Consider the following 15,111-nt stretch of genomic DNA (forward strand, 5'->3'; position numbering starts at 1 on the left):
TAACTAATAATTAGCCAAATCTCCTAGAATCTAGTAGACGTATGTTTTAAAAATCTAAAAACATATCAAATTTGATTTATTTATGCTTCTAATGTGATATATATTTATGTTCTTCTTTCACGATCATTCTACAATTTTTTCGTGACATTTCTTTTCTGTCAGTCGATACTCTTCCGTCCTTATGGTACATTTGGAAAATAGATTCTAGTGGTAGATGATATGGGGTATGTTTCCATTTAGTATTGGTACGTTTCTAGCTGATATGTTGGTAAATTTTAAGTTGGCATAGGTACATTATAACGACCCGTCCCAATTTATTGTATATATTTTATCCCCGAGTATGTAAAGTGACGATAATGCCCTCGAGGCTTAGTGACGTGGATGTACGTATATAGTTTTAAATTATTTTTCTTCCTGTCGTAATTAAATAGTACGCGTCGTTACGAGAGTGTTGACGTGAATTAGGGCCGAATCGGGTTCGTAGCGAAAATGTTACAAATGAATAAGTGGAATTTGGGTAGGTTTCTTTTTAGTTGGGTCCAATTGCTTGAACCTTATACATTGTAGCCCAATTAGGGCTTGAGATTTTTTTTCAAGTGGCTAATCTATGACTACACACACACATACACATGTGCCAAACTTCCCTAGTTGGTACCACACATATTGGGCCTCAGACTTTGATACATTGGACTTCATTACCCAACCCATACAATTATGTAAAAGGAGGAGCCCCTTATTCTATAAAAGGGGACTCCTCCCCCCCCTCACAAATCGGACTCGGTGAACCTAACAGAGGGCAATACCCTCACAAATACAACAACACTTTCTTTCTCTGGGGGACTCCCCCTCACCCTTGTAATCCATACATACAGTTAGAGAGAAATACAATCAACATTAGTGTGGACATAGCCCAAACATTTGGGTGAACCACGATACATCTTGTGTTCTTTACTTTCTTGCAGATTCACGGTCGGATTTACGTTGTTCCAAGACCTCCGGTTTTGTGCATCAACATTTGGCACCGTCTGTGGGAATCAACACGAAAAACTATGTCTGTTCTCTTTCATTTTTTCACCTCCACCGTGAATCTGCAAAATCTGCAAAAAAACCCAGCAACCCAAAGCTTTCCCAGAAAAAAATCACAAAAACCAAGAACACCACTCTCTTTCTTTCTCTCTGTAGAAAGCTCTCATCTTTCTCTCTCTACATTTCTGGAAACACTACAAACTACACCAAGAAGTTTGGGTCTTTACAGATATTAGAGGAGGAGGAGGACACTCCATTTAAAGAGATATAAAAGCTTCATTCGGGAGTCGGGACTTCATGCAATCTTCCGAGGTCTTATCTCTCCATCTTTCTTCCCTCTTGTTTTATTCTTTGAGAAGGATCTGCCTTAGATCTGAAACTTTGATTCAACGGTCCGATCCAGTTTCAAAATTTCCCAGCACTTTTCCATTCACTCCAGTTTCTCAACGTTTCCAACAATGTATGGGCCGACAGAATCCCAGAAATTCTAACTCGTCTCAAAACCCACCAAGCTTGCATAAATCTCCTGCTCCTTCACTCCCCCTCTCTCTCTCTCTTGGTCCGCAGTTGTTGAAGCTCGGAGACACAACAATGGCGACGGTGTTGATACAGAGGCCCAGGCCCAGCAGTTGGACCTCAAGGCTCGAGACAAAATGGAGCTCCAAAATCCATAAATATCTAAACCGACGTCGGATTAAAAATCACAAAGTAATTGTTTCTCACTCAAGGGGGCCAAAAAGATGACCATGGTGTACTCGCGGCTGTCAATCCACGCCGTGCTGAGTCTGATAGCAGCCGGTACAAAGGTCACACTCTCACGGAGAAAAAGTTGCTTTCTTTCCTCAAGTCCAAGTCCATCGCCGACCTCAACTCTCTTGCCTCCGATATCGTCCCTCTGGTCTTTGCTGACCAATCTCCCAGAGGCGGGCCTCGTTTGTCCTTCGTCAATGGCCTCTGAGTGGACAAGTCAACCCCTCTCAAGCCTTGTTTCAAAAGGTGGTGGACAATTTTTACGAGGCAGCTCGAAAAGAAGTCGATTTCCAGACTAATGCCGAAGAAGTGAGAATCAAAGTGAATTTGTGGGCCAAAAAGGAAACTAGGGGACTAATCACAGGGGTTCTTCCTTTTGGATCGGTTAACAACATAACGAGGCTCATCTTTAGGAATGCATTGTACTTCAAAGGAGTTTGGGATGACCAGTTTTATGCATAAAAAACAAAGAAGTACGACTTCTACTGTCTCAATGGCAAACCATCGGCAACTCGCAGCGCTTCTCTCAGTCGCCATCCCCAAAGACTCCTCATCCCTCCAACTGATTGAGCCAACTATTTGCTCTTGACTCGTATCCCTGGTGGATGTGGTAAGCAGCTGAAGAAAAAGAAGGGAGAGACAGAAAGACAGAGAGGACGCGGTGTTTGTTGTAATGCTGTCAGTTATCATTATTTTAATCTGGTGAGTCTGAAGGGTTTAATCAACCACCCACATGGAAATGGCTAGCTATGGGTGTGTTTGCTGTAAAGCAAGCATGCAAAATCTGCAAATGAGCATGCGTTGAAAAAGTGTACCAGAAGATGCTTGGTGAGACTTTCATTATCACAGCCCCAGCCTGATAATAATGGAGAAATGGCTTTTCTATAAAAGCCACGGGAAAAGCCACAAGCAAAAAAAAGGGTATCGACCACCAAAGAAGATTCCCACACTTTCATTATGCAGGTTCCTATTTTTTGAAAAAAAAAGAAAAGTAGAAAGTAAAAGAAGATAAAAAGAAGTAGACATAATTGCGGTGGTGATGGCATGCAGAAAAGGGAATTATGTGCGTGACCCATTGAGCAGAGGGTCGGATTTATTTTTGAATGATGTGATTTATTTTCCTTATCTTTCGGAGACATCTGTATAAACCCCATCAGAGGGTAATAAAAAAAACGGCAAGCCCAAAATAATGGGCTGGAATATTATATGGAGGGCGAAGGCCCATATGCCCAAAACAGTCAGGCCCTCTATTATCACCAACTAGGTGATCAAAAGTACGTCCAGTACTACAAAAAATTATTCGGCAGCCTGCCGCTATTACCACCAACCAGGTGATCAAAAGTACGTCTAGTACTACAAAAAATTATTCGGCAGCCTGCTACTATTACCACCAACCAGGTGATCAAAAGTATGCCCAGTACTCCAAAATTATTTGGCAGCCTGCCGCTATTATCACCAAACAGGCAATCAAAAGTACGTCCAGTACTCCAAAATTATTCGGCAGCCTGTCACTTTTATCACCAACTAGGTGATCAAAAGTACGTCCAGTACTCCAACATTATACATGAGCATCACTCATATCAATCATACATAAACATTCATGAGCATCACTCATGTCAATCATACATAAACATTCATGACCATCATTCATGTCAACATTCATGAGCATCACTCATGTCAACATCCATGAGCATCACTCATGTCAATCAACATAAACATTCATAAGCATCACTCATGTCAATCAGCTTCGAAACTTCATTTACAGAGCTTCAACTTCGAGAGCTCCAGCTTCAAAAGCTTCATTTACAAAAGCACCAGCTTCAAAGCTTCACCTACAAAGCTTCAGTGCAGGGTATACAAATACTACCTTCGAACAACCGCCACTTCGGCTCATACATGGATTGAATTTGAAGTCTCCAGCCAACAGCCTCTATTGACTAAAGACTTGGGGGACTACACTATGTACCATATATTGGGCTTCCACAACTGGGCCTCATAAAAAATACTTGGGGGACTTAGCCCATCACTTATGTATTGATGAGCGAACCCCTATTCTATAAAAGGGACTCCATCACCATCATTAGAGAGCATCAACTCTAGCCTATCATTCATGTATTGAGGAACAATCCCTTATCTTATAAAAGAGACTCCCTCACTTTCATTAGAGAGCACCCATTATTCATGTACTGAGGAGCGAGCCCTTATTTTATAAAAGGGACTCCCTTACCTTCATTAGAGAGCATTGCCGCCTACTGAGCAACCGCCTCACCGCGAGCATCAACTCTAGCCCATCATTTATATATTGAGGAGTGAGCCCTTATTCTATAAAAAGGACTCCCTCACCTTCAATTCCACAAGCCGAGCCAACCAAGGCAACATATGCCACAAGCCGAGCAGCCTCGCAACATGTGCTACTTCTAGTTGAGCATCATTTCACTTCGAGCACCGCCTCATATCAAGTATCAGTTCAAGACGACATCTAGTTACTTCGGCCCACACATGGACTGAATTTCAAGTTTCCAGCCAAAAGATTCTCTTGACTGAAGACTTGGGGGACTACTGTTTGTACCATACTTAAGGCCTCCGTATTTAAACCTCGTATAAATACTCGGGGGACTCAAATGTAATTATGTAATAAATGAATGGGCAAATATGTAAAAAGGGGATGAGCCCTTAGTTTATAAAATAGTCTCTTCACCCTCACAATCAGGGATGCCAATTCTTAGGCCTGAGATCCCCAAAGCCTCTCTCACCCTTACAAACAGAGGAGCTCTCATCTTCACATACAGAGGCTCTTTCCCTCATAATCCTCTCAGAGAAATACAATATCAGTGTGGACGTAGCTTAAACATTAGGGTGAACCATGATACATCTTGAGTTATTTACTTTCTTGCAGATTCACGGTTGGATTTACGTTGTTCCAAGACCCCTCCGGTTTTGTGCATCAACATCCCTCAACCTCTTTTTCTTTCTCAAACTTTCTCTTGTCTGTACGACCTGAGTTTTGCAACTTTCAAACACCATCAAAACCTCATGGATCGAAATCGAGATTTCTATAATCATACTCCTCTCGAGCTTTAGAACCTTGTAGTACCATTTGCTAAGTGTGTTGGTTTCTAAAACCCGAGATTCAGGAACTCCGGCTAGGAGCGAAAATAGCTTCAACGTGATCGAGCGTGATTCACTTGGTTTTGAGGCTTAGTAAGGTACTTACTCAACTTCCCTACGATGTGAGACTAGTTTTGGAGAAGTTTGGACATTGGAATAAGCTCGATAGTGGGATTGCAGGGTCAGCCAGTTTTTCCAAGGATTTTTTCCGGCCATTTTCCATTGGATTTTGGACTATTGATAGGTAAGATTGTGTTCTCCTTGTTGAGAGCTTCAAATCCATGTAAAGTTTGTGAATTTTGGTTGAGATTTGAGGGAGATATTAAGATTTTAAAATTTTCCAGAAATCGACAATGCAGTAGTGATCGACGCCAAAATCCGACGAACCAAGGAGAATATTCCATCAACTTTGACGGAATATACTGACGGCGTCAGGTAACTTTAATAGAATATTGTAGGAATTTAACAGAATATTCCCTAACGCCGTTAGGGAATCCGTTAGTGTGCCAGGCACGTGCCTGCGCATGGTCAGCGCATGAGGGTGCGTGGTACATCGGAAAATTGTTCTAAAAATATGGGGATGCTCATGGTGTTGAGTAGGCCACGATGGTATATTCAAATATCCCAATTGAGCAACATATGAGAAGTTATTACACGGTTTTGGTTATGTGCTTAAAACTAGCGTTAAATTAGTTGTTTCGAATATAGGTGAAACATTTCCGGAGGACGAACGTAGCCAGGCGAGACTCGGGGGTTACGACCCTGCTACATACCAATGAGTGAGCTTTTGGTTTTCTATATATATATATATATATATATATATATATATATATATATACGTATATATGCTTTGCATTTTCCTAGAAACTATTTTGAAACAAGCGTATTCTTTTAAATGCCATGTCATGCTTGCATTTCATTTTATTATATGCATTGGTATGTATATGTAAACTATTGTATGACGCTGCGGAGGCTATGTAAGTTCAGGTGAGTACTGTATGATGTTAGTGGTTGCATTGGTTATGGTTATACATATAGGCATGTAAAGCTCATTATCATGCACCTTGGTGTTAGTGCTCCTGCCCGTGGCCAGGGCACAGTCCCTATTCGACTTTTCAAGTGGGGTACTCAAAAGAAGTGGTGTTCTATGGAGACCACGACTTCCTGTTCTACATATCAGGAGTTTTATGAGGTTCTACTTCGGGTTGATGATTCTGAGAATGCCCTAGATGATAGTGATGAGGAGGAAGAAAAAGATAATAACCAGAAGAAAAATAATAATAAAGATAAAGGGCAATCATCGTAGGGTCTTCACAAAACACAGAGTTTTAAACGAAGTGGTACTAGCTCGAGTTCATCCAGTGGTGGTTCGAGTTCTACTGCGCAGCGGAAGGGCAATCGATTTTCAGAAGGTTCCCAATTTCAGAGACAGAGATTCTAACAGTTTAAGTGCGCCACTTTGTCGTAGATGCAATAATCAGCATAGTGGGGAGTGTAGACGAGGTAGCAGTAGATGCTTCACTTGTGGTCAAATGGAACATCGGGCTATCTAATGCCCATAGAACTAGCAGAAGCCCCAGCCACTTACCTTGCCACCACCAGCTCCTATTCAGCAAGTCCTAGGGCTTAGTGGTTATACTCCGATGGGTTATGGTGGTGCATATCATTATCAGGAAAATATAGCTCCATATTTTAGAGGACCGTATCAATACCCACACGATCCGTATCATTAAAGTAGTTACACTCAGTACCCAGAAGGTTACATGGCATATCCACCATATCCAGGTGGTGGATCACAGTGGTATCCCGGAAGGCAGTCCTAGAACGTTGAGGTTGCTTTTAGCAGTGCAGGATCATCAAGGCAGCCTAATCAGCCTGGTTAGGGACATGGTTTGCAGGGACGTGGAAATTAAGCTAACAGAGGTCTGGAGGACGACAACAGCCACAGGGCCGTGTTCACCACATTACTTTGCAAGATGCGCAAAGTAATCCTGATCTGATTATGGGTACGTTGAATATTCTTGGCCATTTTGCTAGAGTATTAATTGATTCTGGTGCCACACATTCTATTATTTCTCATATGTTTGTTCAGATGACACAACCTTACCCCACACATCTCGGTTATAAGTTAGAGTAATCGATGCCTAGAAGTGAGAGACATGTTATGTTAGCTGGGTATATCAAGGATGTCCGGTTATGGTAAAAGACATCGTCATACCAGCTAATCTTGTTCCATTAGATATCGTTGATTTTGATGTTATTCTGGGCATTGATTGGTTACATTATAATCGTGCTAAGATGGATTGTTACAAGAAGATAGTTAGTTTTCATCGGCCAGGCTTGCCTGTGGTTACCTTTGTGGGTGTACGTAGTGGACTGAAACGTAATGTTATTTCTGCCATGAGGGCCAAACGGCTATTGAGGAAAAGTTACCAGGGTTATTTGGCTCACGTGTTATTGAATGAGGATACTTCTACTCGTGTGGAGGATGTTCGAGAAGTTAGGCATTTCCCTGATTTTTTTCCTTGATGATTTATTGGATTACCACCAGATAGAAAAGTAGAGTTCACTATTGATTTATTTCCAGGTACATATCCTATTTCTTTAACTCTTTACCGAATGGCTCATGCTGAGTTGAGGGAATTAAAAACCCAGTTGTAGGAATTGGTTGATAAGGGTTTTGTTTAGCCTAATACCTCACCTTGGGGAGCTCCAGTTTTGTGTGTACGAAAGAAAGATAGGACTATGAGGCTGTGTATTGACTATCAACAATTAAATCGGGTAACGATTAAAAACCGTTATCCGTTGCCGCGTATAAATGATCTATTTAACCAGCTTCAAGGTGCCTGCGTGTTCTCCAAGATTGATTTGAGGTCTGGGTATTATCAATTAAAGATCAGAAATGAAGATGTTCCTAAGACAGCTTCTATGACTCAATATGGTCATTATGAATTCCTTATGATGCCATTCAAGTTAACAAATGCACCCGCAACTTTTATGGGCCTGATGAATTGATTATTTAGGTCATACTTTGATAGGTTCATTATTGTCTTTATTGGTGATATTTTGGTGTATTCTAAGTTTAAGTCAGAACATACTATCTCACTCTGATTTTGAAGAAATTGAGGGAACACCAATTATATGCTAAGTTTAGCAAATGCTAGTTTTGGTTAGATCAAGTAGCATTTTTGGGGCATGTAATATCAGTTCAGGGCATTCAGGTGGACCCATAGAAAGTAGCTACAGTTGAAAATTGGGAGCAGCCACGAACCGTCACCGAGGTATAGAGTTTTCTCAGCTCATCAGGTTATTACTGACGGTTTGTTAAAGATTTTTCAACCATAGCGCTACCACTGACAAGGTTGACTAGAAAAGATGTTAGATTAAAGTGGGGCGATGATTATGAATGGAGTTTTTGACAACTAAAGTATTGCCTTACTGACGCACCTGTATTGGCGCTTCCAAACGACAGTGGTAATTTTGAGATTTACAGTGATGCTTCTTTTAATGGTTTAGGATGTGTGTTAATGCAGCATGACATGGTAATTACGTATGCCTCACAACAGTTGAAACCTTACGATATGAATTACCTTACCCATGACCTCGAGCTAGCAGCCATTATTTTTGCCCTGAAGATTTGGAGGCATTATTTATATGGAGAAAAGTGCCGAATTTTCACACCATAAAAGCCTCAAGTACATATTCACCCAAAAAGATCTTAACCTTCAACAGCAGAGGTGGATAGAATTACTTAGTAATTATGATTACACGATTGAGTACCACCCTGGTCGTGCAAACTTGGTGGCAGATGAGCTTAGCAAGAAATCACATGGCCAACTTAATGCTTTATATGCTTGCCATATCCTTCTTGTCATAGAATTGAGATCTACTGGAGTTGATTTGGGAGTGATAGATCGGGAAGAAGCTTTACTTGCAAGTTTTCAAGTCAGACCAATTTTAATTGATCGTGTACTCGAGGCTCAAATGAATGATGAGAAATCTCAGGAGTTAATTCAGGTAGTTTCAGAAGGGAAAAAGAAAGATCTCAGGATCCAAGAATTTGATGGCATGACAGGGAAAACGGATGTACGTGCCGAATATTGTAGAACTAAAGAAAGATATTCTTGATGAAGCACATATATCGGCATATGCGATGCATCCTGGGAGTACCAAGATGTATCACACTATTTGACCTTTCTACTACTGGCCTGGCAGGAAAAGAGAGATTGATGAATATGTGAGTCAATGTGCAATTTGTCAGCAAGTCAAATTTAAAAGGAAGAAGCCTTTTGGATTAATGTAGCCACTTCCCGTTCCCCAGTGGAAATGGGAAAATATTACCATAGATTTCGTGTACAAGCTTCCTCGTACATGAAATGGTTATGATGGCATCTGGGTGATAGTGGATCGGCTTACTAAGTTAGCTCAATTTATACCAATTCGAGAGAACTATTCTTTAAGCCGATTAGTTGAGCTATTTATATCAGAGATTGTTAAGTACCACGAGGTTTCAGTTAGTATTATTTCTGATCAGGATCCTAGGTTTACTTTCAAGTTTTGCGTAGCCTTCCAAGAAGCTCTTGGTTCGAGACTGCTTTACAATATGATGTATCATCCACAGACAGACGAGCAATCTGAGAGAACCATCCAGACGCTGAAAGATATGCTAAGATCTTCTGTACTGTAGTTTGGCGACCCTTGGCATAAACGTTTGGATTTGATTGAGTTTACCTACAATAATAGTTACCATTCTAGCATCGGTATGTCACCTTTCGAGGCAGTCTATGGTAAATCCTGTCGTACTCCTCTGTGTTGGTCAGAAGTTGGTGAAAGGGTGTTAGTGGGCCTAGAGATTGTTGATGAGACTACCCAGAATATTTAGGTAATTAAAGCTAACCTGAAAGAGGCCTAGGATCGATAGAAGAGCCTTGTCGATAAACACACCACTAATAAAGTCTATAAAGTTGGAGATTGGGTATTTCTAAATCTATCTCCATGAAAGGGCGTAGTACAGTTCGGTAAGAAAGGTAAGTTAAGTCATCGTTACGTTAAACTGTACCAGATTACCGAATGGGTCAGTGAAGTTGCCTACAGACTTGAGTTACCTCCAGAACTATCAGGAGTCCACGACGTTTTTCATGTTTCTACGTCATTATTTCTCTGATCCATCACACATGATACCTCCTCAGCAACTAGAAATTAATCCAAACTTAACATATGACGAGGAGCCAGTGACAATTTTAGACTGGAAGGATAAGGTTCTTAGGAACAAAACTGTGCACATGGTGAAAGTTTGTGGAGGAACCATTCAGTGGAGGAGGTTACTTGGGAGACAGAGAATCGTATGCGAGATTTATATCCACATTTATTTTATGGGTATTGATATATTGTTATGCTAGTGTACATATATTTCGAGGAAGAAATTTTCTTAAGGGGGTAGGTTGTAACAACCCGTCCCAATTTATTATATATTTTATCCCCGAGTATGTAAAGTGACGATAATGCCCTCGAGGCTTAGTGACGTGGATGTACATATATAGTTTTAAATTATTTTTCTCGCTGACGTAATTAAATCGTACGCGTCGCTACGAGAGTGTTGACGCGAATTAGGGCCGAATCGGGTTCGTAGTGAAAATGTTTCGAATGAATAAGTGGAATTTGGGTTGGTTTCTTTTTAGTTGGATCCAATTGCTTGAACCTTAAACATTGTAGCCCAATTAGGGCTTGAGATTTTTTTTTAAAGTGGACAATTTGTGACCACACACACATATACACATGTGCCAAACCTCCCTTACCCTCTCTTTCTTTCTCGAACTCTCTCTCATCCGTACGACCTGAGTTCTGCAACTTTCAAATACCATCAAAACCTCATGGATCGAAATCGAGATTTCTATAATCATACTCCTCTCGAGCTCTAGAACCTTGTGGTACCATTTGATAAGTGTGTTTGTTTCGAAAACCCAGGATTCAGGAACTCCGATGAGGAGTTAAAATAGCTTCGACGTGATCAAGGGTGATTCACTTGGTTTTGAGGCTTAGTAAGGTACTTACTCAACTTCCTTAGCATGTTAAACTAGTTTTGGAAAAGTTTGGACGTTGGAATAAGCTCGAAAGTGGGATTGCAGGGTTAGCCGATTTTTCCAAGGATTTTTCCGGCCATTTTCCATTGGATTTTGGACTGTTGATAGGTAAGATTGTGTTCTCCTTGTTGAGAACTTCAAATCCATGTAAAGTTCATGAATTTTGGTTGAGATTTGAGGGACATATTAAGATTTTAAATTTTTCTAGAACCGGCGACGCAGCGGTGATCGGCGCAACAATCTGGTGAACCACTGAAGAAGGAAAGAGAATATTCTGTCAACTTTGACGAAATATACTAACGGCATCAGGTAACTTTAACGGAATATTCTAGGAATTTAATGGAATATTCCCTAACGCCGTTAGGGAATTTGTCAGTGTGCCAGGCACGTGCTTGCACATGGCCGGCGCGTGGTACATCTGAAATTTTTTCTAAAAATATGGGGATGCTCATGGTGTTGAGTAGGCCACGATGGTATATTCAAATACCCCAATTGAACAACGTATGAGAAGTTATTACACGGTTTTGGTTATGTGCTTAAAATTAATGTTAAATTAGTTGTTTCGCATATAGGTAAAATGTTTCCGGAGGATGAGCGTAGCCAGGCAAGACTCGGGGGTTACAACCCTACTACATACCAGTGAGTGGGATTTTGGTTTTCTATATATATATATATATATATGTATGTATATATAACACATATATATGCTTTACATTTTCCCAAAAACTGTTTTGAAACAAGCGTATTCTTTTAAATGCCATGTCATGCTTGCATTTCATTTTATTATATGCATTGGTATATATATGCAAACTATTGTATGACACTGTGGATGCCAGGTAAGTTCCGGTGAGTACGGTATGATGTTAGTGGTTGCATTGGTTATGGTTATACGTAGAGGTATGTAGAGCTCATTATCCTGCACCCTTGTGTTAGTGCTGCTGCCCGTGGCCAGGGCACAGTCTTTCACGTGATGTTCACCTCCCGCACAGCACGCTCACCTTGGACCCAAGTTTGGTGCACAACCCTGTCGTACAGACGACATTACGTGGTTCCGACTCGTAGATGACCCGCGATTATTTGTACAACCTTCACGTGATCGTAGACTTGAGCGTACTTATTTACACCCAGTCCCGTCGTACAGACCACAATAGATGGTTCTGACTCATGTGCATGCATACTTGATGAGCTATAGGTTCAGCCGTACATGTCACGTTAGGTGACTCCGGCTAGCATATCATTTATATTGATTTATTTCACCTGACTTATTTATTTCATTGCTGAGATACTTGACATGGCATATACTCGGTTTTCATTACTCTCGAACATGATTTTTACATACTTATATATTACTATTTTCTGGGAAATTATATGGGTTTTACGGTGATGAGTTATTATTTTTGGAAAGTGAAATGGTTTTAAAAAGCTTTGTTTTTGCCCACTCATGTTTTCTATTTTGCGCCCCTCTAGATTCTAGTTAGACGTTTGTATTGGTGGCTTACGAGGACTCTACGGCGGTTCTGACAGACTTCAAATAATGTATGGGTTTCTTTTGTGCCTTGTATAATTCTTACCTAGCTGGCTGGACTGCATCTAGGTAACCTATGCCTTGAATATGTGTATATACACTTTAAATACCTTCACTCACACTTATATAATTGTCTAGTGTAAGTTAGCTAGTGTGGTTTTTATTTACTCACATTTTCATATCATTGTTATTTCCGCACTGCGTACATGGCTACATCATCCTCACGTGATGGCTAGCATGCTTCAATTTAGCTCGGGGTGTGTCATACATTTCATATTAGCATCACTACATTTCAATTTGGCATGAGTACATTTCTAGACGATATGTTGGTACGTTTCAAGTTGGCATGGATACATATCCTATCAGCATTGCTACAATTCAATTTGGCATCGGTATGATTCAAGTCATATTAGTACATTTCAACATGGCATGAGTACAATTCAAATTAGAAACTAATATATTTAAATTTGGTTTCAATTTAAAATTCACATTCATATATCTCATGCCGAATGACATTAATCTCATTCCAATTAATCCCTTAAACTAACAACTTTTATGCAAATTATATTGTGCTACAATATTTTAAAATCACTTGTTTTATGTTGCATACTACACAACCATGCAATCAAACTAGAACTCAACAAGATAAATGTAGCGTCTATGGTGTTTTCACCATGTTGAATTGGCTATCTCAATTTTTTATGTTGATGTAAGTTTTTTTCGTGATTAATGAAGTTTTATTATAGAAAAATAAATGTTAAAAATTCAAAAATTAAGAGATAATATTGATGATTTAATAGTTAATATCTATTAATTATCCAACATCCCTTAAAAAGGGGCATAGATTCTGAGACGCCAAAAAACCACTAGTAACTAAAAAGATTATGTGGGAAATCAACATATAACATTTTTCATTTAGAAAAAACTAAATAAAATAAATTTAAAAAAATACTTAGGTGGCCACTAGTCAAAGCGTCCTAATCAAATCTTTAAAAGACACAAATATTTAATAAAAAAAATTGTAAGAACGTAGTGGGGCATTCTAATTTTCTCATTATTATATCATATTAAATATTATATCTTTTTTAGTCATTTATCAATATTCGCAATAATTTATATAGAAGTTTACCAAACATTAGGTCATTATTTTTTTTTTTTGTAAAAAGAGCTTTTACAAAAAAAAAAAAAAAAAAAATTATCAAAAACTCAATAATTTTATTTTATAGCTGTTTTTTCTCAAAGCATAGCATAAACAATTTTTTTTTTTAAACACAACAATCGGGCAATACCAACGCTACAAGAATATTGATTATTAGGGGCAGTAACTTAGGGGCAAAAAATAAGGATTCGTCTCTATTAATTTGCATTAGGAGCGGATATATAAATTTGCCTCTAATTAAAGTGATGGGGGCGGAATAAATATTGTTGCCATTAATTTCAGACATTATAGGCGAATAAATGGGCCTCTAATATATTTAATGAAATTTTTAATAATTTTAGTTAGGTATTTACATTTTTTTTTTCCGTTTATTTTGGATGTGTTTAATGGACAAATCAAAATATATTAACTCCCAAAACCCTAATTCTCCAATACCTATGCACCCACATCCCTTTTTTCTCTCATTTCCAACCTTCCACGCACACAGACCTTCAATCTACTCCTTCCTTTTGAACTCGTGTTCTCTCTCATTTCTTTCTTCTTCATAACTTTTCTTCTTTATCTTTCTTCATTGTGATATTCTAGAGATCAAAAAACTAAGCGACAAAATTTAAGAATGGGGAGAGTGCCCAAATTTGAAGAATTCGAAGTAGAACTGATTGAAAATTTTCAAGAAATTTTAAGGTAAAGGACTTGTGCTAATCTCCACTTATTGATTTTCTTACTTTTAACTTGGTGTAAGATTTCTAGGTTTTATTTTTAGAAGATTACCATATGAACCGGCTCGATTTGGGTTGGGCATTCTTTGTTATTTTTGTTTGTTTTGTTTTTACAGATTTAATGTACAATTCTTTTGAGAAGGGTGACAATACAGGTTTCTTCTTATTTTTGTGAGTTCTGTTTATATTTAAACATTACTTTATCTTATATTGCACTTTTATCTAGGATTTTCAATTGAAGTTTTATTTTGTGGAAATCTATTTATTTTTCTTTCATCTCCCTCTACTGTATCTACAGGGATGAAGGAATGATAAAAGACGAAGGCATTTGGGTTTTTGGAGGCTAAGATTGAGTATTTGATTAGATACAAGTTTTGTTATAATTTTATATGTACTACATTCTGGGCTAGATTTGTACTTCTTCCTCTTTCATGTATTGCCTATAAACATTGTAAATCAAAGATTTAACATTAGTAAAGAAATTTATTTCTTTAACTGGTACTAAAGTTTTGATTTGAGTAGAAGACTATTTCAATGCATTCAAGAAGAATATCTAGAATATATATATGGTATATATGTATGTGTGTGAGTGTGTGTGTTTGACCAAAAATGTAAGTATATATTAATCTAATTTACGAGGAAAGTAAAATTAAATAAATTCTACAATAGGGGCAGAATTGTATGCCTCAATTGCTTTAACTGCCAGCATGGCAGGAAATAGAATAGGGGCGGAAAGTGATGTTA

At 38.8% G+C, this 15,111-nt stretch overlaps 1 long non-coding RNA gene across 1 annotated transcript; it reads left to right on the plus strand.

The window, feature by feature from the left end:
* Nucleotides 1-14,476: 14,476 nt before the first annotated feature.
* LOC126598834 (uncharacterized) lies at nucleotides 14,477-14,862 on the plus strand. Its single transcript, XR_007614986.1, has 2 exons — nucleotides 14,477-14,538; nucleotides 14,666-14,862. It is a non-coding gene; the product is annotated as an uncharacterized LOC126598834 (long non-coding RNA).
* Nucleotides 14,863-15,111: the final 249 nt, after the last annotated feature.

This window comes from Malus sylvestris, chromosome 14 (genome assembly GCF_916048215.2).
Source record: "Malus sylvestris chromosome 14, drMalSylv7.2, whole genome shotgun sequence".
Classification (NCBI taxonomy): Eukaryota; Viridiplantae; Streptophyta; class Magnoliopsida; order Rosales; family Rosaceae; genus Malus; species Malus sylvestris.